General features: G+C 38.7%; 1 long non-coding RNA gene across 1 annotated transcript; it reads left to right on the forward strand.

Moving 5' to 3' along the window:
* Window positions 1–7347: 7347 nt before the first annotated feature.
* LOC146434486 (uncharacterized) lies at window positions 7348–27140 on the forward strand. Its single transcript, XR_014853272.1, has 4 exons — window positions 7348–7475; window positions 8281–8481; window positions 12830–12962; window positions 26976–27140. It is a non-coding gene; the product is annotated as an uncharacterized LOC146434486 (long non-coding RNA).
* The last annotated feature ends 431 nt before the right edge of the window (window positions 27141–27571 follow it).

Consider the following 27571-nt stretch of genomic DNA (forward strand, 5'->3'; position numbering starts at 1 on the left):
CAAAGTCCAGTGCCCTCCACTGAGGTAGCTAAAATATGTCACTGAGCACAGTGTTGGAAGTATGACTTGGGTCTTGAAAAGAATTCATCCAGCACAATGGCCATTCAGCAGCAAGCCATTATCACTATTTAGGAGCAAATATCACCATTATAAGGGTCACTGCAATGCCTTATATTCTTATATGTAAAGGTGATGGCAGCCCAACAATATTTAACCTTCTATCTTGTGCATATAATTGAAGGCATCATGATAAAGTAATCCATTTAAGAAGGATATCTTAAAGTGCCATTATAACCACTCACATGCCATTTTACTGCCATGTGAAAACTCTACTTCTGTAAGCCTACTATCATTCTAATGAAGTAAATAGCTTATTCATTAGAGAAAAATAAAAGCTTGAAGCTTTTCGAGTTCAGCTGGGTATAATTTACTGATAGTAGCAGGGAAAAAGTAGGAAAAGGTCGAATTTTCTACTTAAGCAGAACCATCAGGCAATTACTTAGTGGTACATCAAACAATAACACCACCATTGTCTGCAGAAACAGAAAAGTTCACAAGTTTGTGTATATTAGCTAACAGCCTTAAACTAAGTTGAAGATGTGTGAAAACAGAATTATGGGTTCAACCCTTGGTCATTTCAGAGACCTCTATTGCAATGGCCACTACTTTTAGTGGGGTAATGAACCATTATCCAAATGAAACACTCGAATCCAAATTTAGGCCACTGAATGCTTGATGTTCACCCACACCAAGTTCCTTTTTGTGGTTTTTTGCCAATTATTTATGCAACCTCTTGAGTGCTCCCTGAAAGGCTCTTGGACAAATGCTGATCAATAACCATAAAAGGATTTTAAAAGAGATAACACTAGCACTCTCTCAGAGCTGGCAGAGAAAGGCAACACACACCAAGCCCAGCATTCAACCTGATCCAACCACAGTAATCAGACACTTCAGCTGAGAGCCTCTTGCTCAGTAGGAACAAGTTTAGCCTTTGGCTTAACCTCTGGCTAAATCCAACCTGAAAGAGCAGACATGGAATCTTACTGAGCACTGTCATTTAATTCCACAGATTCATATTTCCTATCTTTAGGGATATGCTGTATAATTTACAGGAAATATCACTTGCTGAACCTCTGTTGTTCTGACTTCAGGAGTTTTCTGATGTTACCAAAGAAGTCTTTCTTTGCCTGGAGGCTGGCCATAGGTTATCAAACAAGTGGTCTTTTAGGCTCAGCTGTGATGATTTGGCCATTTACACCATTGATGAGGACAAGGAACTGGGTTTTGCTTCACTTGAATATTGGTGGATCAAAGCCAAAAGTTGTACTACAGGCTCAAGCAGACTCCTGTCCAGGCCTCTTGGGCTAAATGTACAGGTCGTAATTGGGAAGGATTAGGAGATACCTATGAAGCCAAAGAAGAAAACTTATCAGAAACCATAATTCAATATCAACTAAACAAAATCAGGAGAAAATTTTATTCTGTTGGAGGCAGTTATTGTTGTTGTAAAATAAAAGATATCAGGCTTGCAATGGCAAGACTCAGATGCAGCTGAAGGCGCCCATTTTAAACTGCCAGGATAGTCTAGGAGATGCACAAGGTGCACAGGAAATCAGATACCTTTAATACACAACTTAAGCAACTGAGCTGCTCAGCAGAAAATTATTTTAAAAGCCAGGTAAAAGATTAAAAAAGGGAGGGGGGAAATAATAAGGGGGCTAAAATCCACAGTCTGCTTCTTATCTCTTTATTTAAGACAAGATTTCCAGGTAAAAACTAGAAATTGTCTGGGTCAGATTTGCAAAGGTGTCTGGTCACCTTTACATCTCTGTGCAAGGTGCTCAGTGCTGGGCAAGAGTGATCAACTCGTCCACATCTACTGGGGGTCAGCACCTGAGCTGTGGGGAGCCTTTCTAAAGCCCCTTTTCCAAACTACCATGTATTTATGCATCTGGCCACTTTTGGACTCTGCAGTGCCTAAAATTTTTGAAAATGGAAGCCAGCTCCTAAAATATTAAACATCCTCGAGTGAGTAAAGTTTTGCTTTCCTATTCCTGAACACAAAGTACTGATGGATTTGTCTTTGTATTGTGGCCACTACATCCATAGATTCTCTGGCCAAAACCAAGCTAAAATTGCTGCAATCAAGATGCTTTTCCTGCTTACTGTATCTTATACTCAGCCAAGATTATGACTCCTTTATATATGTGCTTTTATTTGTACAGCTGCTGGCATGGCAGGGAATCTGCAGGCACTGCTGGTTTGTTGGTACATTTTCATGTACATTGTACCAATTTCATGTTCATGTACCAATCCACAGGGGAGAAGCTAATGGTTTTGGAGTTACATCACTTCTCTGTTCCATTTCTGATATGAATTGAAGCAAATTCATTGGAGAGAAACTGGGCTCAGAGCAATAAGTTATGGATCAGCAGAGTCAGGGGCCTAAAAGCAGCAGATCAAACAGGGAAGAGTAGCTCATATGGAAGTTTTTGTTTTCTTTTCTCAGCTAGAGCATTTCCTGGATTTCCCTGGGTGGCAGAGATGCTGGAGGTGAAGAGAAGAAAGATCTTAGCAGATCACTTAAACTGTCCATGAAACTGTGGTCTTAACTTTTGCTGAGTGTTTAAAAGGCAAAGACGTGATTGACCGTGGAAGAAAGAAATACCACAGATTCTCTGCGTGCACTTCCACAAGTGGATAGGTGTGTAGGTAAGACAATTTCTTTTTAATGTTTACATCAATTAATAGAAAGAGCACCCTGGGTTCTACCAGCTTGCTAGGCAAAAGACTTCTCCTTCTGCCATGGATTAAACTGCATTTTTAGACACCTAGGGAATTTTTTCATGTTGCTATTTCACCAACAGCTTAACTCTAAGAGTAAGTAAATATTACTATCCTTGCAGAATAAAGATTCTAATTACAAGAAACTTAAAGAGTCCTACTTGACCTTTAAAAACTGCATGCTTTACAGACATGTTTGTGACTGCAGACACATCAGAAATTCTACACTTTGCAGGTATTTGTGAAAACTGGTAACACACTAAAAATCTTTCTTTCTTTCTGCTCTAAATTGGGACAATGCTTAAGTATGTGTGTGAGCATTGTACAAATATGAAAACTTTGCCTGGTTTCTTTTCAAGTGTCAATGTATCCTACTACAAAAACATAAGCAACTATTAGTGCTGTTTAAAAGAGAAAGGTGGGAGCTTGAACATAGATCTTTCCAACTTCCTTAGCCAACAAACCTTCCTGTGGGGAATGTGGGGAGAAGAAACCCCTGTGTCAATTCCCTGAGCATAAGCTCATTTGGTACATGGCATTCTTTTTCCATATTAACAAATCATTAACGCTGTCCCTTGGGACAAAGTCGTGGGCCTTGGCAAAGTCCAGTCCTTGGCAAACTGTAACTTTCAAACAACAGAAACTTAGGACACAGAATTGCAAGGAGCAGTCACCCCTGTAAGTGTGTATTTTCAGTCTTCTCCTCTTGGGAATAGAGAAGAATCTTTCTTCATAGTTTAAAATGCTGATATTGGCATAAACCCAGGATGAAAATTGCAGCACAAAAGGGAGATGTTTCATAAAGCTATAAGTGATTGAAAACAGGGAATTACAATGCTAACTACTTTTCTATGTTAATTATAGAAGCTGCTACCAGGCATGTTCTATATATACCCACCCTCTTTTCTAGAAGTAACAAGAGCACTTTGTGTGATCCTGTTATCATACTGAAACAGGAATTCTCCTCATTTTGCATTGTTAACTGTATTTTGATACAGAAATTTGTCTCACATATGAAGCATTTACAATTCACCAGACCAGAAGAGGCTTCTGTTCATGACTGCATAACCTATCTGAACTAGTGTAAATATAGCAGTACTTTATTTATTTGCCCACCTCCTAATAGCCAGAACTGGAACTAGTAATCTTTCTTGCACCACTTACCATCAACAGACCAGAGTCTGGGCACCTGCACACATTCAAATTAACATTTTTCTGACTTTGGGGGCATTTCTTGAGCCCAGTTTCATATTTCAGTGTGAAGAGGAAGCTGAGTTCTACACCAGCTCAAGGACCCAGCAGCAGAACAAGAAGACTAGCCCACAGAAGTGGTACCTGTGCTGGTGTCAGACCACTGACAGGGCTCTGAATTAACTATCTAGAGTGAGTTTTCTTCTTTTTGTTTGCAGTGTTGAGCAGCTACTTCACTTGAAGTATTTGTGTATTCACTCAGGATGCAGTGCTGTGGTTACATCAGGGTGTGCTGTGGTAACAAGGATGTGAGGGCAGCCTGTGGCATTCACAATATACCTTCTTTTCATAATTCTAGGAGCCAAAATGGCCAGTTCATTCCATGAATTTCACAAACCAGGAAAATAATATTTTCTTTGCTCTTGTTTTGTTTTTCCAGGTTGTCTGAGTATCAGCACGGAGAAGTGCTTTTAGGAAAATAAAATTTTGATTGTATACTAGTAAGTCCAATTAAAAAATACAGGAAAAGGAAATAAGCTTACAGCAGTACTTCATGCTGTAATCTTTGGCAAGACAGTCTGAGGTAAGTTATTTAACAGCTCTCTTATTTAGACTCTTAATGAAAGCTTGATAGTTTGCATATTGAGTATATTCTCATTTTTCCTTCTTTCTTCATACAATCCATTCAGTGTGATATATGTTGGCTGTAAATATCTTAATATCTTGCTACCAATGGAAAAATTCACATAAGGGTGATTGATCTAAAACCTGATAACCATTTCAGCCTGAAGACATGTTCTTTTCCCTCCCCCATCATAAAAATCCTATATTATCTTTCCTTACAACAGTAAGTGAAGTGACTCCCATTGAGTTGGAGAACCCTATTTGAAAAAGTCATAATTAAATAGGTGAACCCTTCTCACATTGCACTCTAAAAATGTCAAGAGATATTTCTGATCTGCCCATAATTGGTCTTTCACATATTTCCTATGTCAAACATTTATAACATTTATAGCATAAAGCTCTTTTGTAGACTATTTTTGCCAGAATTATTATCACAGTTTTGGAGCTATAGCATAAAAACAAGATCTATTTTTTACTGTATATTCTAATCTTACAAAGCACAGAGGGGGAAAAATCAGTTTAAATTAATGTGATTTCATGAAAAGATATTGACAAATACACAAAAAGTCAGCATGAATTATGTTCTTAAGCCTCTTTATAGCTTTAAAAGTTTTATTCTCAACATGTAACTGTTTTACTGAGAAAATGTTAATAGCAACATGCTCTGAGAAACTTGAAGATCTGGGATGTTGGACACAATCTCCCTGATTAGTATCAAAAATCTGATTAGAGATCAAAGCATGTGCATAGACTGTAAGTTTAAATATCAGTTAAAAACAAGGTTAATTGCTGTATCAGGCTTCTCATGAGGTGTGAAGCTAAACCAAAACTGAATTAATTTTGTTTCATGAAGGGTTCATTTTAAGGGATTTATTAGAAATTTGTTCTCAGGTTTTCTGGTTAGACTTCTGCAGTCGGTGATTTCTCAGACAACTCCAAAATTCACTGTTTTGAACAAAGCAATTACTTTTTTTTCTTCACAGAAGTGATTAAATATGATCTAAAATTATTAGAACCCCCAAAATGTGGCATTTTTGCAATGCCAATGAGGGAATACACACACTATATCATGGAGACTTTCATGTTGTTTCCTTCTCCGCTTTCTAACTACTGTGCTTTTACATAAATAAATTTGTGCTTCCCATTTATAAAGGGAGTTAGTAGGGATGCACCTGATTGTATTTTCCAAGGAATTTTACTTTTTGAGCATTTCCTTATATTCATAAAACTGTGAAGGTGATCGATTTATAGTTACTCTATACTACCAGAAAAATCCCCAAAACCTGTTTTAAATCAATGTCTGTTCCAATTTCTCCCTAATCAGATTTTTTTTTCCTTTAACTTTAGGCTGTAGATCCAAGAAAAACATTAGCAATTGCTCCCTGGGGTTGATACAGTGCTTCAAAGAAGGAGCATTTAATTCCCATAAGTAGATAGATGATATAAAGAAATCCTGCAAATGATGAGCTGAAAAGAAAGAAGCATTTAACAGTGCAGAAATAACAGGTTTCATTGTTCTGGCACCAAGAAATTGTGCTGTGCAGTCTGGAGCTCCATCTCCTGGTGCTTGTCAAAGAACTAAAGTAATTTCCAAGTTTCCCCTACTCTCTACACAGACACCTCAGTGCCCCAAATCCACATTGCAGGGGCGATTGCAAGGTTCCTCAGCCCACAGCCAATGCAGCTTTAGATTTGTGACCCCTGTGCACAAGGAAACACAGCTTTGCAAAATGCTGTTCCAGGTCACTGTGGAGTCACTGGAGCAGTTCACCAGCTCCTTCACTGTGGGCTCTGCTTAAATAGACTTATCCTGCATTCAGTGGAAATCATGGCAGTTTGGGGATATGGCCTTGCTCACGAGTTTTGGGAGGGTGGAGACTGCAACTGTGCGAGAAGCACTGCAAAACAATAGAAATTAAGTCCAATGTATCTCTTTAGTTCTTTGTTTGTGAGATGCTGAAGGAACTGTCATTTGAGGGTCAGAGTACTGTCCAGTAAATAACTATCTGAATTTCTCAGTTAAACTTTTTTATTTAAAGTCTTTTTAAAAATATATATAAAAATATGTATCATGTATAATTCTACCAATTTTACCAGAGCTGTCAAAACACAATTGCTACTTTACAAAATATCATGTGGCCAGAGGAAACACCATACAGGTAGGTGAGCCAAGCATACAATAAACAAGTGAATGTCATACAGAAGGGAATAGATGGGTCAAGGTTAGGATGTCAGTGGAACAATATCACAATAGGAGATTAGGTTAATGAATTTTGTCTATGCATCAGCCACAAAAGCATCCCTAATGGGAAAAACACCTCAAACAATTCATTTCAGGAATATTTCTGAATAAGAAAAGTGACATTATTATGAGTATTGCTTATTTTATTAGAATCTTTTTCCATCATCTGGCTGGTAAATGTACCCATTCTTGTTATACTCGTATTAATTTTTCTTCATGAATAGATTCAGAAGTGAATATCTCATCATCTCTTAAGAAGGATCATCATGTAAGTTACTTGGGATGTTTTTGCTTCTATTTAAGTATTTACAAGTAAATAAGCTATTCTATTCAGCCAACCAAAAATACTGTAACTAAAATACATTGCTACTGCTGTATGGTATCTGGATCATTAATTTAATATAATGGTTTCATTTTAGATACAGGATTTTTATCAGCAAGCCTAGTCAATCCAATAGTAAAGTTCACAACTCATCTATTTTTGTTTCATTTCTTCATCGTTTGCAGGCTTACAGAACCACATGGAAAGCTAAATCTGTTCAGGAAAAGGCTCTTATGGGAGAAGCAGAACATCCAGTGTGGGATGGTGGTTTCTTTGGCAATGAGCAGTAGCTGTAATCTGCATTCAGTTTAGGTAACTGTCACTTGTGCACTGCTGACCAAGTGCACATTGCCCTCCCCATTTCATTTGCTATCAGCAATTATTGAATCCAAGTCCTGCTTTGTAATCTCAGGGTAAAAAGATGTTAGCATTATCAATTTAAGCCCGTTTACTCCATATTTATCCCACTGTGAGAGCAGACATTAACCTGTAAATTGATGTAGCTGTACCCTGCTGTTCAGTAAAGTAAGGTGCACCCATTTGTCTTCCTGAAGCAACTCTTAAATTTCATTGACTTAATAACACATATGTTAAACATAAAGAGGAAAGAATAAATATGAAGGGGAATATGAAGGGAAAATAATAAAACCATGGACAAATATTATTAAAGGGCTTTTGAAATATTTTTTTAGTGTGAGTAGCATACCCTTGTATCTACTCCCAAGTTTAATCACACGTAGTCTTGATCCTAAAAAGACAGATAAGAATTGATTGGAGGCAATAAACTGCCTTTCTTGTGAATCATTATACAGCAAATTACAGTAATATATGTCCATCCTCCCACAGGGAGCAGAAAACACTGGAAATCACTGGCATTATGTATGTGGCACTTCTCTTAGAAACTATCATTGCTACTCAAATTATTGCAGATTCTTATTACAAGGCACATGCCTGATCAATAGCAAGCTTTTATTAGTTCACTTACCAACCTTTCAACATATTAGACATGACTGATATTGTAACTTACAACTTGTCAGGAACAATGCAGAAAATACTCAAAGCATTGGTTTGAGTGGAAAAGTTCAAGTAGCTGTGCTTTTCTGTTCTTTTTTTGCAGCAGTCTGATAATACTTTCATGAACTCTGGCCTTAAGCTCAGACTCCAACAACACACCAAAACAGAATAATTCTTGAGGGTGAGCTTGCAATTCCACCCTAATATTTCTCCAGGCATTAGTCTCTGAGACTTTGGACAGATCACATTCAGCCCAAGTATTCACAGCTGCAGGGGACAGAGCAGGATGGTTGATGTACATCAGGTTAGTTACACAACCTGTAATGATTTTTTCATTTGAGCATATTATTACAATTTATGATTGTTTTTATAAATTAATTATTACACAGCCTGTATTATTTTGCCTCTTGGTGCAGCTATTAGAGAAATGCAAGATGTTTCAGATTTCCAGCTGAGATTTCCTACAGGAATGCAATCAGGTGGACCTGAAGGTAATTAGGCCTGCATCCTAAAAATGAGAGCAGAGGGCTGTGCTCACTGTTCTTATTGAAGGAGAGTCTGCTGGTGCAGCTCATGCTGTGTGTACCTGGCTCCCAGCAAAGGCGTGCTGATCTTACAGTGCTAGCATGTGCTTACAGATGCACAGAGCTCACAATCACCACCTTTTAAAAGAGCCTTGTGCTTCACAATACTAGAGCCAGAGCCCTTGCAGGTGTTTATGATTCTGGACCCTTGTGACAACACAAATACAACACCAAACTGAGCAGTCCTGAATGAGACAATCATTTTGCTAAACTTTCTCTAGGATAGACAAAAAGGCTTCTCATAATACAGGATCTCCTAAGTGCATTCCTTATCCTTGTAATGTTTACTTTCCAGCTTCACATCATGAGCAATTTCAACAGCACATTCCCATCTTCTGTCACATAATGGACAAAAATATTGACTGATACCTGTTATGATCCAATTATTAAGGTTCTTTGGAAATACCTCTGCCCGAATTAAGGTACAAACGAGACCATATGCCAATCAATAGTATAGGTTTTATTTGACAGAAAATATGAGAGAGAGAGAAGAAAAGACAGGAAAACAGAAGTAGGAAAAGAGGTGGGGGGGACAGAAAGAGGGAAAGACAAAATATCACCATCCGTGGATCCCAATGATGTCGCGTTGATCTTCTCCAGCCAGTCTTCTCGGTGGTGATGGTCCCCCCAAAAAGCACAGAATCCCATGGGTTAATATACACTCAGGCCAGGGGCAATGTCCAGGCATGTCCCCCCAGGGGAGGGGCAGTCTCTAGCAGCAGACTCTGCTTGCATCATCTGCACTCCTGTGGTGCCAGGCCTAGCACTCTGGGGGGTCTGTGAGAGATTGTGACTCCCCCTCAGCTGCCTCTCACGTGAAAGTCCCGTGGATGTGGCCTGTGGGGTTGGGGGTTCCACAGCTGGGCCAGTTTGTGTCAACCTGGCTTCTGTGAGCTGTGCTCTGCCCCCACCCCAAACTCAGCCAGGGATGATCCTTAGTGCAGCTGGTGGCTTTGGTCTTTGTGTATGCATACCTTTCCCTCAGCCTGAAATGACTGAACAATAGGGTTTCCCTTTATCTAATCTCAGCAGTTTGACTCAGTCCAAAGTCCCAGTCAGGTATCTTCAGGGAAGTTTCTTTGATTGTAGCATCTTTATACAGTTTTCGTTACAATGAGCAAAACTTCATATCAATGTTTGAGGCATGAACTATTTCAGTCTCTGACAATACCTAACGCCAGGTCAACCTTTTCACTAATAAGTCATCTGCAACCTCATTATTCCCATTGTTTATGACTTATCATTAGCTTCCCATTAGCCAGAATCTTACCTTCCCTGCTATCCTTGTGATGTTCTTCAGCTTAAACCACACAGTCTCATGAGATGGATCAGTTTCATCAGTGGGACACACAGAAATTAGGTCTATCATTTCCCCTAAACCCACAGACCAGTTCTTCTCACCAAAGGCAGTGGCATGTTTTGCCACTAGTGCCCTTGGTGAACCAATGCCGTACTCCATTAATTATATTTCTGTGATTTTAATTAGTCATTCATTGAAACTGCTTTAAACCTAGATGATATTGAGTAAAATTCAACTCATATATCAGTATATCCATTGATGGAAAACAGCCTCTAACCATTCCTTCTTTTAAGTTCGAACTTCCAATGTCAGACTTGGGGAGAATCTAGAATTTCTACTAACTATGCAGTTCACCTGCAGACTTAACAAAACAAGTTTGTGTTGTGGGTTCTCTTCTCGTCCCTGTTAAATTGGCCTTTTGAAGACTAAGGGCTTGTGAGCTTTGCATGTTAAAGGCTAAACTCTTGCTATAGTGAAACTGATTTTTTTAAGGCTTGAGGGAGATTGAAGGTAAATTGAAAAGGAACGCCATGGAGTCCTTGTGCAAGTCATTCACCTTGTAGAGCTCTAGGCTGAGAGAGCTCAAATGCCACTCTACTTAACAAACTCAAAACCAACTCATTTAAATAACAAGCACAAACTCCACTTGGGATCCACACTGAGGCATTTGTGGATTGTGCAGCCTGAACTCCCAAACAACATTATTTGAAGAAAAAAAAGGAGTAATTCCTTTTTTAAAGTGGTAATTCAGGGATCAAATCTCACAAGCATTTGAACATTTCAAGGACTATTGCTATACTAAATTGTTCTTAACTACAAGTATTAAACTTTAAAAGGAACAGAATACTGTTTTCAAATTCAAATTATTAGCTTCAAGTCTCACAAGGATAATAAATCTATCCATATTCTTGTCACTTTAGCAGAAAGTACAATATTTGTTCTTTAAAGCTGGAAAGTTAATTCTTGCTAACAAGTAATGTAAAAGATGGCTCAGAAATTATACCCAAGAACAAAACCTAAAACTCCTATGTCCAATACTGATCTAGTAAAAATATTCACCCAATAATATTCACCCAATAACACCCAAATTTCATGGACAAAAAATGCAACATGAACCACAAAATTAAAAGATATCACATCTGGCTAGTGAAGTCCTTCTGTTCAGATCTTTCCTAATTGGAATGCCCTACCAAGTACTGCTGTATATTTGTCCTATCATTATAACTTTCTCAGGTATTTTAAAATAGTTAGACTTTAGTGGAAGTGTTTGCAGCTGGTTTGGACATCTCTGCATATTTAAAAGGTTTGTCATTACTAAAAACCAATGCATTTTCAACAATATGAAAGAATATTTGCTAGTTTTCACAGAACAAGCTTGCATTTTGAATAAAACCACATTATCCATAAGACCACTTGCTGTTAGAAATTCAGGTATTTCACCTGATGTCCATCAGTTTTGAAGATTTCTAATTCACCAAAAAAGGCAAGATGCTAATTTTGCTTCCTTAAAATGAAGAAAAATACATACTTTAGAAATGTATCCTGTGTCCTCTAAGAGGAAAAATTTTATAAAAGGTTCTCTTTTAAGCCAACAAATCTCATAATTGTGTTGGTTTTAACAAAATTTTTATCAGTTCAAAAGTGATTTTAAAATACTTTTATAGATATGAATGGTATTTTTATTTAAAAACTAGATCATATTCAAGAAACAAAAAGTGAGCAAGATCTCCAGAGATATCTTAGTTCCTGTGATGACTTTTAGAGTAGTTATGTTAAATTGAAATATCATTACATTAGAGGTGGGCACCTTCTTTTTAGCTGCTGTAAAATAATGAATTATGCAAGAAATATATGCAGATGTAATGCAAGTATATGACTTAAGGCAAAAGTAACAGGTAAGAATTCAAACGTCTGTTCTCAAACTCAGCTTCAGCACAGTATAATTTTTCCCTATTAGTTTTTCAAGCTAGTTTTGAGACAAGTCCTACAATTCATATACAGTTAAAGCTCCCATTCAGTCAGTGGGATCCTTGCCCACTTCCAGGAGCACAAGCTGCAGCACTTGGCCCTAAGAATTTAATATAGCTCTAATGACTCATTATTGAATGTTTAGTTTAATAACAACTGCTTATTAAGTGTATTAATCTCAGCTGATGAAAGCAAAAACTGTTTAGTGAAAAGCTGTTTTTCTTTACATTAGTGTGCAATTACTTAACTGAAAGTTTCAAAGAGACACATCTAATTACAGTGCTGCTTTAAAAGTATTTAAGCATCAGTTATTAAAACATCATTTGAAATATGCTTATGGACCTCCTGTAGTGTTGTTAAAATGCAAAATTCTGGTTTCAGATTATTGCTTACAATAGGTTTCCTTTCAATACTTACCAAGTTCTTACAAAATCAGTTTAATGTACAGGATTGAACAGTTTCCTATAAAACAGAATAAGAAGATGCAAAAATTTCTGTGTGTGCAGAATGTGTATGTCTATGCTCAGGCTGAGATTACTGACTGAAAATCAAAATTAATGATGCCCATTTACAAATTAAGAATCCTTTTGCTGAATTTGCATTTATGGGAAAAGCATCTATTAATACTAAAAGATGTCTGCCAGTCAGTTCTCTGTTATTAGAGAAATAAAGACATTTATCTGCAGCAAAACAAATTTTGCTTGCCATTTAGCATCTTCAAATATTTGTCCTCGAACTACCCAGACTTGACTATAAGAAAATATCAAAACTATCTTGGTTGTTTACTGGCTTTTTTTTAGGGATCCTTGTACCTCCATCATGTGTTTCCAACAGTTTATGGACAACAAATGAGCAATGCACATCACTCCTCAGGAATCCCTGCCAAGCTCTGTACACCTGACACATATGAAAAGAACAGAGAAGGTACCTTGGGTGAGTAATGCAGCGTGTCAAAAATCTACTAAAATTCTGGTTGGTCAAAGACACATTAGATATTTGGATAAAAGGAGGCAGAGCCCTAAACAGGTATATGGGTGATAAGAGTCAGGTGCTTTTCCAGAAATTTATCCTGCAAAGAAAGGGTGATGTGATAGAGCTGCTCATCTGCTGAATCTGAACAGGGCCAGTAGGAGTCTGAGAGTTCCCAGCCTCTGAACAAATTCTCTGCCCTATGGCTTAGACACATAATAACTGTCCTTGCTGAGCTATTGAAGTGCAGGGTTTCCGTCTTTCACACATGCAAGACATGAACTGTGCCATGCTGTGCCGTTCAGGCTCTGGCCAGTCCTTGCCTGGGCTGGAAAATTCCAGCACAGGAGCAGCCACCCCCAGGGAAGCTCCTTTCCTCCTGCCATGGCTGGGCATGTGCAGGGGTGTGCAGGACTCCTCCTGTGCTGTGCTGGGAGGGGATCCTGAGCTCAGCATCTTTTACACATTCAGGAAGAGGAATTTTCCTGCTCTGATGCCCATTCCTGCAGACCCACTCTCCAACACCCACCCAAGGATCTCATGGCCTTCCTTCCTTTCTTTCCTTCCTTCTTTCCTTTCCTTCCTTTCCTTCCTTTCCTTCCTTTCCTTCCTTCCTTCCTTCCTTCCTTCCTTCCTTCCTTCCTTCCTTCCTTCCTTCCTTCCTTCCTTCCTTCCTTCCTTCCCTTCCTTCCCTTCCTTCCCTTCCTTCCCTTCCTTTCCTTCCTTTCCTTCCTTCCTTCCTTCCTTCCTTCCTTCCTTCCTTCCTTCCTTCCTTCCTTCCTTCCTTCCTCCCTTCCTCCCTTCCTCCCTTCCTCCCTTCCCTCCCTCCCTCCCTTCCCTCCCTTCCCTCCCCTCCCTTCCCTCCCTCCTTCCTTCCCTCCCTCCCTCCCTCCCCGCCTTGGTGTTAATATTATTGCTCTTTCTGGCTCACACAGTAATCTTGTCACTTTTGTCTTCTTCCCTGCCTTCTGTTCCTCATTTCTCCTGGGAAGATCTCTGTCCTCCTTGTTCAGGGCTCAGGTTGTGTACCTGTGTGCCTCCAAGGTCAGTACATACTGTGGTTGCTCCAAATACAGATAGAAAAGTTGCAGACGAGGGAGGAGTGCAGAAAAGCTGCAGGGTGGTTGGAGTACTTTCAGTTAGAGTTAATTAGCCATAAACCTCCCTGGGCTGCTCAGCCCGGGGAGAGGCTATTGGCTTGCTCTTTAAGATCTCTTGTCATGCTGTCAGCTTCGTGTAAGTAATGACTAAACTGCAAAAGCTCTGAGAGTGTTGCCTCTTTCACAAACTGCCTCCATGATTCACTTTGCTCAATCCTCCGTTTTTGCATTCATTTGTTCTTCCCTTGTGTAGCAGGATGCATTTTGTCCTGTGTTTGTATTGCTCCACCAGAATCAGGGTATCAGAGTTCATTAGTGGGAATGTGGGTTGCTCCTTCTTAAGAGGAAAACAATGATGTGACACAGCACTTGTTCTTTACTTTACCTGGACCACCATGTCTGCAGACAGCCCTGCCTTCAAGTGACAGGCACAATTCTCAGCTCCACACACATGACATTTTGGGCTTAGTTTCCCCAAGTACAATAGTCACAGTACAAGCACAGAAAGGATTAAATATCACATGTGAAAATTTCAGGACTGATTTTTCTAGTCAAGTAATAGCACAGTGGAAATACAGGTCCTTTTCTGTGCAGGGGAGCTAATACAGAAGTGGTGACCGGTGCAGGAGTCTCTCACCTTCATTGTGACCCAAAGGTCTTGGTGGCCTTAGCACAGAGATTCTGGATCCATCACTGGTCACCAATGCTGAAATAAAAAACAAACAAAGCAAACAAAAAAAATCTACCAGGTCTAGGACTTCATAATAGCAATTTAAAAGTAAACTTCCTTAACTTGTGACCTAATTGTAAATTTTCAGGATTTGCAAACCTATCATTGTATCACTGGAACTGGAGAAGGCTTCTTTAAACAAAAAACAAGAAGCAGGGGGAAAAAAAGACAAAACCCAGAACAAAGTTTTTTGTAATATCATTATAACACTTGCTTTCCCAGTAAAGAATTATTAGCCTTCTGCTCAAAGTTGTCAGGGGAAGAGCCATTGGTGTTAAGGCAGCTCCATGGCAGGTGTGCTTGGGAGCCAGCTGTTAGACTGGAACCACAGTTGCATTCTGTTTTCTTCCTCCCTAAAGTGTCTAGATACATGAATACTTCAAGAATTACCGAATGCTAGTGTGCAAGAGATGTGTCAAATGTAGCCTGTGGCATAGGGAAGATTCAGAATTATGAGTGTGTGTATTCCACATTTCCTTGGCCTTTCTGATTCCTCACCTAGATTCCTTCCTAGCTCTGCCTTCAGTACAAAAGGACTCAGAGAACGGAATAGTCATAGACTTTGAGTCTCCTATAAAAATCCTAAGCTAATCACAGTGCTGGTGCCTCTTCAGACCCCTAGAGCAGATCGAAGGGGTTCTTAGAGGTGATTATGGGCAACTCCTGCACACGGAGAGCAGAGCAGCAGAAGGAGTCCTGGTCCCTGCTGTGAGACCTGAGCAGGCCTAGCATAGCTATCAGAGTCTCTGCATGGGAACCCAGCAGGAGAACAGCAGCAGCTCTTAAACCCTCCACAGGACATTAGAGATGAGTACTAAAAAATACTACAAAATCACACAGGAGTACTTAAATATTACTTGATCATTAACATAGTAATTACATCAGTGCTGCTCCTGCCTGATGCCGTAATTTAAGAGGTTTCAGCATTTTCATTATAATCAGTGGCAGTTATTTCCTGTGGTTCATTGCCCATAAAATGTTAACCATAGGAAAAAAAAAAGGAGACAGAGACTTTGCCATGATGGCAATTAACATCCACCGTGGTGCTTGTGCCTCCCTGAGCTACAAATCACTCTGGTGGGTGCTTCATCAGACTTCAGGGGGCCACACAAGTCACATTTGTTCCTGAAAGCTCTTAATAGAGGCTTTTAACTAAGATTTTTAATGGAACCTGTTCTGAGGAAGTAGGACACTTTTCAAGTAGGTCTATGTCTATTTTTGTTTCTCTTTTTACCGATATTTTAAAGACATGGTTCTGTATTTACTAGGTTATGTGGAACATACAGTAGTGCTTCTACAGTAATGTAGACTCAGCTACTGTGTAGAATGCATTTCTTAAGAGGCTATAATTTCTGACATAAGCATATAGAAAGTGAACCATCAAGCTCTGCTGCCGTCAAAATGAAACTTCAAAAAAGTTATCAGATATGAATTTATGTAACAAGCCCTAACACATTTTGCAAATGGGAATGTAAATGATGGTTCCTATATACCAAGCAGATTGCGTGATTAATTAATGCACTACAAGAGAAAAAAAGTTTTGTGTTTAAAGCAAGACTGGGTGACTATCTCAGTGCATTAGTTTTTATGGTTTTGATCTGATCTGAGCAAAAAATTACATTCAATCAACTTGAACTGTTTGTATTGATCTGCATAGAAGATTGGAGGGAAAAAAGATATATTGTCTCACTATAAGCTTTTTCCTGGTTTTATTTGCTTTACAAGAGAGCAATATTTTTCTGAGCACAGACTGAGTGCAATGGCTCCGTAAAACTGCCCAGGAGGCTTGTGCAGCACCATTAGAAGTGCCTTGTCTCTGCTCAGAAGCTGCTGAGAAATACTTTTGAGGAAATGGAGTCCCCTGGTATATTATTCCTACAGCTGCCATGATGAACAAGCACTTAAAATTCACTTGAAATAATTCTGGGATGTGGTGACTATCATAGTAGTGTAGTGAATTTCTTCCCTAAAACATTCCTTGCCATGTGAATGACTCCTTTGGAAATTAAAAACCTTGGGAAATCACTTGAGATGAGAGAATTAGCATTTGAGTTATAATTGTTGGGTTTCAACTCCATGACCACACAGGGGATTTTTTTTTTCCCCTTTTTCTCCCTTTTTCTTTTTTTATTCACTCTTTCTTGTTTTCTGGGCTCCAGTTTTCCAGGAGCAGATTGTGGTTGCCTTGAATTCATCTGTTAAGTGAAATTACCCTCCAATCACTGAGAGGAGCCGTTGGACTCAACACAGATATGGGCCGTGACACACAGAGAGATAATTTGGGAAGTAACTGTGACTTAGGGTGCAGTGCCTCCTGTTTTCCCTTCACTTGCATGAGCTAGGGAAGAGGAGGGCTGCAAAGTGAGTTCTCTCACCCATTCTCAGGATGCAGCTGCCCCACGCTGCCTTAGCAGACTGGGTTGCTTTCCCCTCCTTTGAAGAGGGCTTCAGTGACTAGAAAAGATTGTGTTAGTGAGAAAGAATAGGCCAAGCATGGAACCAATTCTGTCACACTCTTCACAGAAAGCCCAAGCAGTGAGAATTCACAGACCTTTTATGCAACACCCTTTGCATGAGAGGAAAGGTGAACCTTCCTGAGAATATGTAGGAATCTCCCCTCAAATTAATCCATGCCATCGAACTGCTGTGACTGAGAAGGCTGTTTGTTCCCAACTGTTTAACTTTGCCACATTTTGTACCACCTGCAATGACATTTCATTACTGCAGAGTGACAGCAGCAGAACCGCCATGCAGCTATCAGCAGGAAAGGAAATTAGTGATGTTATGATTAACAAAATAGCTTTGACTTAGCCAATGCTAGAAAGACAGCCTCCAAAGGAATCAAATGCTGCAAATATCAGGAATGAACTATCAGCACCACCCTGTGGTTCCCTTGCTCTGCTTCCTCCTTTTGTGGGTCAAAAAGGAATTTTTGTGGCCAGGTAAACTCAAAGGGAAGAGCTTTGTTTCCTTCTGGATTTTGGCTTCTCCTGTTTCACATGGCTGATACTAAAAACTTACCCTTCTGCCCTCGTGATGTGAAAGTCAGGGCTCGATCCCTGAATGGGCCATTCACTTACAAGTTGGACTCCATGATCTTTGTGGGTCCCTTCCAACTCAGAATATTCTGTGATTCTGTGACATCCTTGTGTGCAGCCAACATTCTGCCCAGTCTTCTTCATGTCTGCAGCTCTTTAAATCATTCCCACAGGGTGCTGCAGTCTGATGGCAAGCTTAAGGAAACACAACTGAAATCTAATCATGGTTCTGTCATAGTTTTAACAGATTTCCTCATTCTTGTAATCTCTGATACAGATAATTAACTGAAAAATGGGTGTAAGTGTGGAAGAAAACCTCTCCTGTGAAATTCAACATATGAAACAAGTCCTGTCATAATTAGAGAAGTTTGATTGTGCAAAGCAGTACAGAAATGCAATCCTTATTTTAGTAAAGTCTTCATTAAGGTATCAAATTAAGAAAAAAATTATACTAGTTGCATATCGTTATGGTGTCATTTTCTATTATCAGTAACTACTGATGGAATTTCAGCTAAATTAATGGACTCATGTAAAAACAATAAATGCCATTGAGGGAGATATTTATGAGGTATCAACAGATGTGAGGCTATCTGTGCCTCCCCCTATACACCTTATTAGTTCAAACAATCAATAAAATACAGACAAAGCTTCCATACTAGGCATTTTTCTTACTAAAGAGGAAAAGTCCCTGTATATATAGGTCGCTAAAGTAAATTCAAATGTTCTCTCATTTTCCACTCACATTAAAAAGTCTTTCAAGGATTTGATTTATATGTGTATGAAATTCTGTTTGTTTTGGCTGCAGTTCCCTACCTTTCCAGAAAAACAAAAAGTGACATTTACATAACTAATAACTGGGATTTATTGCCCCCTCAATGAGTGACACTTTCCTTTTGACTGAATTGTTTATTGAAATCCAAATAATATCTATTCTTCAAAATGCAAAGATTTAGAATGCATGTGACCACCTGCAGTACAGGGTGTTGTTACCACCTCCACACTGGCTGACTGGAACATAAAAAGGAGAACACTGCAGATGAACAGAACGTCTAAAGCAGATACAAATTATCAATAGTAGCCATGGAAAATTGCATCAGTGGACCAGCCAGCTCAACAAACACAATAAAAACATCTCACCAGCAAGTATTAAACAGCAAACAGCTGGGATCCTAGAGCATCCTGTTCCTCACTATAAAGAATAGGGGAATCTGTACCAAGTCATTCTTATAAAAGGTTCAGTTTCTAGAACCTGAACTCCCTCACACACTTTGAATTACCTCCAATTTGTTTGAGTTCAAACAAATTTGTTTGAGTTCAAAAATTTTTTTGAGTTAGACAGTTTGTGGGGCAGGGTGGAGGGTTTTCTTCCCACAGGGAAAGAATGAGAAGGAATCTATGTAGGAGTCTGTCGAACTGAGCGATTAGTTTAATACTGCTGAGATTTTATTGTAATATTAATGATGTGCTACTGTGCCTAAGGTCCTGGATAAGCATCATTTATTATTTTTAATCTAAATAAGTAAATAAATAGAAGAGTGATAGGAGAAGCTTCTTTCTTAATCTTATCTGTATTGTGGTATAACCACAGTCATAATAAAATTAAGATATTTTATATATTCTTCACATTTAAAAAAGTACCTATATCAAAATTCTGATTTCACTCAAACAGTAAGGAAAACATCAAGATGATGACATTTATCACCAAAGTGTGTGTTGCCACTCTACTAGTTTAATATGAGAGTAAAGAAGAGATTCAGGACACCATTTGGAAATGCAACTACCACTTTCCCTTGATTACAAGATACTGAATGGTATTTGAGTCTTGTTTGTACAACAAACCAGTGATGTATATCAAAAGCAGTAATGTCCTCCTTATTTTATTTACACATTTTAATCGCTAGATTGCTTCCTTCAGACTACTGCATATCAGATTCTAAAGTGTAGTAAAAAGAAATAATTAGCAGTTAATCTAGAAAAATACATCTAGGAAAAGAAATCCAGCTCAGGATTTACATTTTTCTATGTTTTCCAACCTTAAATTTGTGGAGAGAAAACTTCTGCTTTCTCACTGTTATAGGGTTTTTTTAATGTGAGTAGAAAACATCTGGCTGTTCAATGTCATCTATTTTATACATTTTGAAAACCTCATGGACATTTGGAGTGCAGGTGTAAATAAGTAACTTGCAATGCAGACGCTGAGCATGACCCTTTCTGTGTTTGTCAGAAGCATGGAATTTGGGGATGTAATCTGATCCCTCATTATGACAGAAAATATATAGCAACAATTAGATCAGTAGTTTTGCAATTAATTTCATCATATAACTGGATGTACTAATAATACCATGGTAGTTATGTGTAGGGAAATAGCTTCTGTACACCCATTTCTAAGCCTTACTCAATTTAATGATGTAACAAAATCAGCCATTCAAATCTGAGGGAAAGAAATGGACACAAATACTTTAAAAGACACAATACTCTAGTCCATGATGCTGTATTCTACACACAGATTTTTCATTAAGTTCATTTCAGAAAGTCTCAGTTTCTCCTTCAAGGACAGTTCCTGTGGACCTAGTGAGAGTTCTGGCCACCTAAAGGACAAAGAACCATAACCAAGCCACACACAGAGTTTTGTGTCATCTAAAGTTGGCAAGTTTGGTTGAATTCGTTCAAGAACCTCAGCGGAGATTTAAGCAGATCAAGTTGTCCTCTCTTTGGGCAGAGAAAACCATCACCTGTTTAAATTGGTCACATTCCTGAGTTGAAGCAGGGTCTTTATCTCTCTGTATTTCTCTCATTATTCTTGCCTTTGGAGAATTTGGCTACTGTGAGTATTTCCCATTCCATGGAGCTACACCATGGATAAAGGATGGTGTGCTCTAGGAGTATGCAGGGCCATAGAGCCCTAAGCCTGCATTTATACATTTCCTCACTGTATGATTCAGCTTATTACAAAAACTCTTTCTTTAAAAAAAGTCCTTTTTCTCTATTGCCCTTCTTCTTTCCCATTGTGTATTCCATGTGCTTAGGAACGGTGCCACATTCTGGTCCTGTAGACACAGTGCTGTGTCTACAGTGAGATCAGATTTTTGACTATGCCCAGAAGTTACATTTTCAGTAATTACTTCACACATCTATGCATGTGGTTATCTAGCTAGCTGAAACCAAATCCTGATTGGGATTATTTTTCTTTCTCTGGCCTTAATGGAAAGATGCAAGGAAGCAGCTTTAGAGTGACTTTCAGAAATGAGTCAGTCTTATCAGGAATTAGTGTTCTGCTGAATTTGCCAAAAAGGCTGCTGAAGTTTGAAGAAGATGAGATGCTACAAAGCAGCCAGGTGGCAAATGTCAAGGGAAAAGGTGGGTGGGGCTCTTTTGGTCTGGTGTGATTTTCAGCAGGTACACAGCATTTTGAATGGAGGGCATTATATCATTCAGGTACATTTGCATTGATTCCCTCTGGAGCTGAAAACAAAAACAACCAACCAAAATGTCAGTCAAGAGCAAATCAGTTCCTCTCTTTGGGGAAGCCTGGCTATAATCTTGAAAAAATTTATTTTAGTGCTGCTTGTGTCCAAATCCTGTTAAGGAAGATGATGCCTTTTGATGAGTGCTACGCACTGAATGGCAGTCTCAGTTTCAATTTTGGAGTTTGGTGTTGCAAAAGCTCCCTCTCCCTTAACAGAATTGAATGACTCAAGTATTACCACACTCCAGGGACAGGGTGAAATCTGAATCTTTTGAATTTTCACCTGCCACTGGACAAACACATTACTGGAGTGCATTCACTCCAGCAGCTGCAGATGTTCGCACTTTCAGGGAATGAGGAGATTATTTCCTTCACAGAAAACAAGAAGAGTTCATCGAGCACTCCTGAATCAAACTGTAAGTCCAGCCCAAGCTCAGTGCTGCTGAAGGGTGGGAAGGAAGCACCAGCCTCTGCAGAGCAGATGGGCTTTCCTACCATCTGGCTGGCACTTGCTCCAGGGAATGCTCAGCAGGCAGAAAAGCAGCTGAGGCACAATTCCCTTCAGCTTGTACTCAGGGCCATGCTGTACCCTCAAGAGGCAAACAGCACATGGACATGTGTGGTTCAGAATCACTTCATTCCTTTAGATAAATGGAGATTTAATGGAATTACCTGTTCCTCAACATAATTAAGCCAAGCCTACCATACTCTCTGCTTTCCAAAAATATGACAGTGGGTTTTCCTAAATGAGAAACACAGAAACATGTGCAATGTCTTGGTGGTAACTTCCACCGCTATCCATCCATCTGAGACTCCCTGACCCATCTTGCATTTCATGAGAAAAAGCAAGGAACCAATGCTTCACTTCGTTATCCTCTTCTCACCTAATTTTCTTTTAAATTTCATTTTCTAGCCTTTCTGCATTGCAGAGAAATATGTGTCAACAGACCAGAATTAAAAAAGTGACAAACTGTGAAGAATTAAAACTTCTAATTTAACAGATGAGCAACTGCAAATAACAAAATCTCAGACAAACACAATTTTAATGAAAGGTGACATGGTAGAGACAGGACGTTTTTCCCCTCTCTCTTCATCATGCAACAAATTAGTTTAGGAAGCCATACAATAATGCTGTGAATGTAATAACAAATTCATATCCTGTGCTGTTAGTTTTGTTTGCTTGTTTGCTTTCTGAAACCATATATGACACTTCTTTCGTAATGGTATATTTTCTTCACACTAAATGTGTCAACATTTGTTCATGTCTGGACTCGCTCTCATTCTTATTACGATCAGGTACAGCTCGTATTCTTCACCTCCTCACTGGAGCTTTTCATTTCAGCTGCCGAGGGATGGGGGAGGGCTGGCACTGTAGAAGCCTTTCTGGAGTTTTCCAGCACCTTGTGATGTAGAAAACTGACTGGAGACATGTTGGCCACTTGCTTTTAATGAAATTTTCCAGTGTGATAAACATCAGAAGGAAAAGTCAGCAAGGATATAAATGAACATCCTGAACATGAACTCCTCTACTGCTTGTAGTGGGACTACATCCAGGCCAATAATTAACATGAGTGGGTTCCTTGAAGCCAAGCCAAATCCATAACCAATATAAAGTAACAAACCTTTGTAGAAGTTATTGACTAGCTACACTGATTAATGTCAATTTGGGATTCTGGCCCAGTCAAATGTATTCTGCCTATTTTATAGATGAATGCAGTACTCTTTGAGTACATCCAGCAGTGGTTTAAAAAGCCAGCAGAGTGTTAAAAACTCCTTTTAACTAAATATCACTCCTCCCTTACTCAAAGGGTGTAATTTAGTTCAATGAGATTTATAGGCAATTCACTTGCTGTTGGTGAGCATCACTCAGTTGCCTCTCTGAGGATCACATTGGAATAAGTTTTCACATGTATGCAATTGAACTCAAGTAAGCACAAAGAGAAGCTGAATAACTCCAAATCACTTCTTAACAAAATATGTGTTTGCTCCATAGTAGGTGATCACCATATGTAGCCTTAGGAACGCCCTACCTTAGAATGAATTCTCATATTTAAGGTCACTGAAATAGCTCTTTTTGTCCTACTGTGCTTGAAAAAATAAAGAACATCGAAGATCTTCTTGAATTATCATTATTATTATGTGAACCAAATAACAAAAAAAATTATCCAGATTCTATGAATGAGATTTCCAACCCATTGCCTGGGAGTCTTCAAGGTAACTCCCCCAACAGTTCAAAACATGTATGTATAAATTCCCACAGATAGCAGAGTACCCTAATTTTTACCTTTTCTGTGCACTTGTACTTGAAAATAACTCTCTCCTTTATTTCCATACTCGTGGCAGGTGCCACAGTAAATCAACCAGTGGGAATCTCTCAGATGCACCTCTGCCTTACTGGGTATTAATGAGGTTTTCCATTTAACTTCCATTAGGGAATGGTTTCAAGACTTCAGCATATGGGACTTGCTGTTTAAACTGTTTACAAGTGACACTTTGGCTCTGGGAATGTAAAGTATATATGACAATGGGGGCTGTTTTCTCATGTAACCCATCTGTGATTAATTGTGTATTTTATGCAATCATCTGAATTTAAAGCAAAAGCTACAATTTACATTTTTCCCCTCTTGAGGCATAAAATATGTTCCAGCATGAACCAGCTATATCTTTTTAGGCTGTAGCTAAATTTCATCATAAGTTAGTCTGTTTTATGCATGTTTGGGGGAAAATTACTTTAACAGTTAACAACATCATAAAATAAATAATGGAACAGGGGGGTCATTTTACTTAGATTATACTTGACAATTGAAAGTCCAGGAAGTATTAGCAAGCAAATATTGGAAATTATGAGAAGAAAAAGCTTAGAGGTGTCCAATGTAGAAAAAGGAAATTATCACTTATAACTTCACATGAAATTAAATGACAGCTGTTCTTCTTCCATCACAATTAAACTAAACACAAATATTTCTCACAGCAGCGAGGGAAAGTGGTCTGGACTGTTACCTTGTTGTGCTGACTTGGTACAAACAAAAATCAGAGAGAGAAACACCTTCTATAATAGTTACATAAAAGAGAATTAATGATTTGGAGGAGAACAGAGAACTCTGCAGTAATATTTTAATCAGCAAGATAGGCAGCTGTCTTTGCACTCAGGGAAAATTAATGTCAGGACCTTTCCTTAAGGAATTAACTATGATACTGGCTTTGTCAGAAAGAAGAAAAAGATAGATATCCCACTTGTTGCAGCTTCCTTCTGTTGCACAATATAATAAATAATAAACATGAGTATTAATTCAACAGGGACAAAATATAATGTAGAAATCATGTATAAATTAAAGCATTCATTTAAATTAACCAAAAAAAAAAGATGGTACAATGCAGAACCATCTGCACTGTGCCATATGTCAGGTAGAAGGACAAATAAAAATCAAATAAGACCATTAATAATCTTTCCAGGAATAGTTAAATACTTTCAGCAAATTAGATTACAGATATCATTACATTTTTAAACAGGAACATACTGTTGCCATTATTTATGTGTAAGGTAGAGAATTAATATGGAATATGTCACCTAATTAACTTAAATTATATTACAGTATTTTATGAAACCTCCTTTATTATTTAGAAAATTTGTAAGCCTGCGAACAGGCTATCTAAGTTCCTAACTCTTTTAACTTTGACCTAAAAGTGTAATAGGATCCCAAGTACAATTCAGGATCTGGAATCCTTGCAGTTCTTATTCCTCAACTCAAAAATTCTAAAGGTAAAGGGAGAAGGGAGGTTGTGGGTCATGTAAGCCATGGGATCTGCTCTTTGTGGGTTCTAAGGACTCATGGAAGCAAGTCAGATCTTGCTGTACAAAACCCTTCCTAAAAATCAGGTCTGTTGACTATAGCTAAAAATAGAAAAAGTAATAAAGTAATAAATAAAGTAATCCTCAGAGAACCTGAACGAGGCAGTCAGGCTGCATGTCTGCTCAAGTTCCCTAAAAACAGAGCTGTGGGAAGAAACCACAAAGTATAGTTTACAAGCAGCTGCAGAAGGTAAGATAGAAACACCAGCGAGACCTTTGCCAACCCAGACCTTCGCCTGCCTCAACAAGACTGTACAAAGCAATGTAAAATACTCTGTGAGGAACAACCTCGTTTGAAATCTTCTGCATTGTCATTAACATGAGGTTTCCACTGATTACTTTACTTCCTAACTGATACATCTTAATGTACTAGGGACTTTCCCAACAACTTTTTCTTAATCACAATCATTCTTATTCCTTTATAAAAGAACTGTTTCCATTTTGTTCATGCACATTCAGCATTGCTAGTTTCTAGCACCTCTTTTTGTCTCCCAAATAAATCATGTTTCAGTCTTTTAATTTTCATCTTATGTAAATCCTTCCAACTATAATAATGATTCTGTGGCTCATCTTTGAACTGCACTCGATTTGCCCAGACACTTATCTCCAGTAAAGATATCCCTACATCTAAAAACTCACAGAAAAGAACCTTATTTTTTTGCTCCACATCATAATGACTCTGCATGCTTCCCTAACTTTTCACTGCTATGCTGCAAAATCATCTCGAATTTCTGATCTATTATCTCCCTGAACATTGGTAGTGCTGAGCTTTCCTAGATCTCTCCCTCCCAGTGAATTTCTCTTCTGTGAATTTCCTCTAGGTATACTTTAATTTTCAATGGCTCTGAGGCTTCTAAGGCTTGCCTGTTATTTTTGGTCTATACTTTAAGCTCTTTTTAATTTGGTTTGGGTCTCTGGTATTTGCAATTCTAGATTGCAATATAGATCACAAGTTAATGTGATCTATATATTTCATTAATTTTATCTTTCTTTCATTAATTTTGTTTTCCTGCTCTTTTTAAAAGTATAAAAAATAACACAAGTCAGGTGATAATATAAGGTCAAATTAAACACAAGAAACATTCTTGTGGCAGCCTGGTGACTGCTACTTTTTAATTCAGTGATGCATCCTACTTCCAGATTCTAATGTATGTTGCCTGTCTACACACAAAGCAATTGCTGTGGGTGCACATTTTCAGATCCATGAAGAATTAATGTAATTCACATTACACCCCTCATGCTCTCCCCAGTGCCTAATGCTGTAATATGTTTGCAAGGACAGCACCTGAGTGGAGTAGCAAGGTAATCCTCTGTCAACCCAAATCGCTTCTAGTTTATGTCTAGATCATCAAGGACTTTAGTCACTACCCTATAGAAATGCTTTAAACAAACATATCTGTATGGGAGAGCATCCCATAACCTGCTCTATGTCCAAACTTCCTGGTTCAGATCTTTGCTATCCTCCCTAATCCTCTGTGAATATTGACATTCAGAGCTAGTTGAGAGAAAGGACCATAGTCAGGTCCTCTGCAGACAAAGACAGCAGGAAGTTCAGCCACAGAAAAATGCAAGGATTGGGCAGAGGGTGTTGAGCAAATCACAGCATTAATCCTGCAAACATGTACGCCTGTGACATGGAGGGACACACAAAGCAGCAAAAGCTCCATTGCATCTGAAAGCTGAGATTGTCAGGCATTTGGAACATCACCACTTGATGAAATTGTCTAAGGAGCAAATTAGTTTCCAGAAGGTTTTCAGAGCAGTCTTAGAACTTACTTTCCCTGTCTTTTTAGCCAGGTAGAGATGGTCACAAAAGTTTGTGGTTCCAACCAGCTGACAAAACCTATGCCCACAAGGAGGTTTTCGGCTCTGGAACATCAGATGTTGCACTAGCAGCCATTTCCCATCTCCTCCAGAAATAAGAGACAATGAGAGACAGAAGTATAGGACATCACCAGGAAAGGGTAAGTATTGACCAGCACGGTGGGTTCAGCATTCTGACAGAGGGTCCAACTCTCAGTCCTGCAGCAAGGACATCATTCACATGTGGAGGTGTTTCCAGGGGGTTCCCAGTTCTTCCCACCCACCTGAGTCTTGCTGGGAAAGGGGAGATGTCCTTGGCAAGAGCTGGGGGACAAGGTCTCAGTTTCTGAAACAGAGTCAGGAAGAGCTGTGGAAGTGAAGTCTTCTTGCTTATTACATTCCTAGATATTTAATGAAGTTCTGGGAATAGAGATATTTTAGAATTTAAAGTGTCAGTATCAAAGATTTGCTCCATCTATGTCGTTTCTCCCTTATGTTTATTTTATCTAGCTTGGAAAAGCAATTTTGTGTTCTCCCTATGAGTGTATATACATGTGTGTATGTGTGTATCTATAAAAAATGCATA

The sequence above is a fragment of the Lichenostomus cassidix genome, chromosome 7 (assembly GCF_008360975.1).
Source record: "Lichenostomus cassidix isolate B80296 chromosome 7, HeHo_3.0, whole genome shotgun sequence".
Classification (NCBI taxonomy): domain Eukaryota; kingdom Metazoa; phylum Chordata; class Aves; order Passeriformes; family Meliphagidae; genus Lichenostomus; species Lichenostomus cassidix.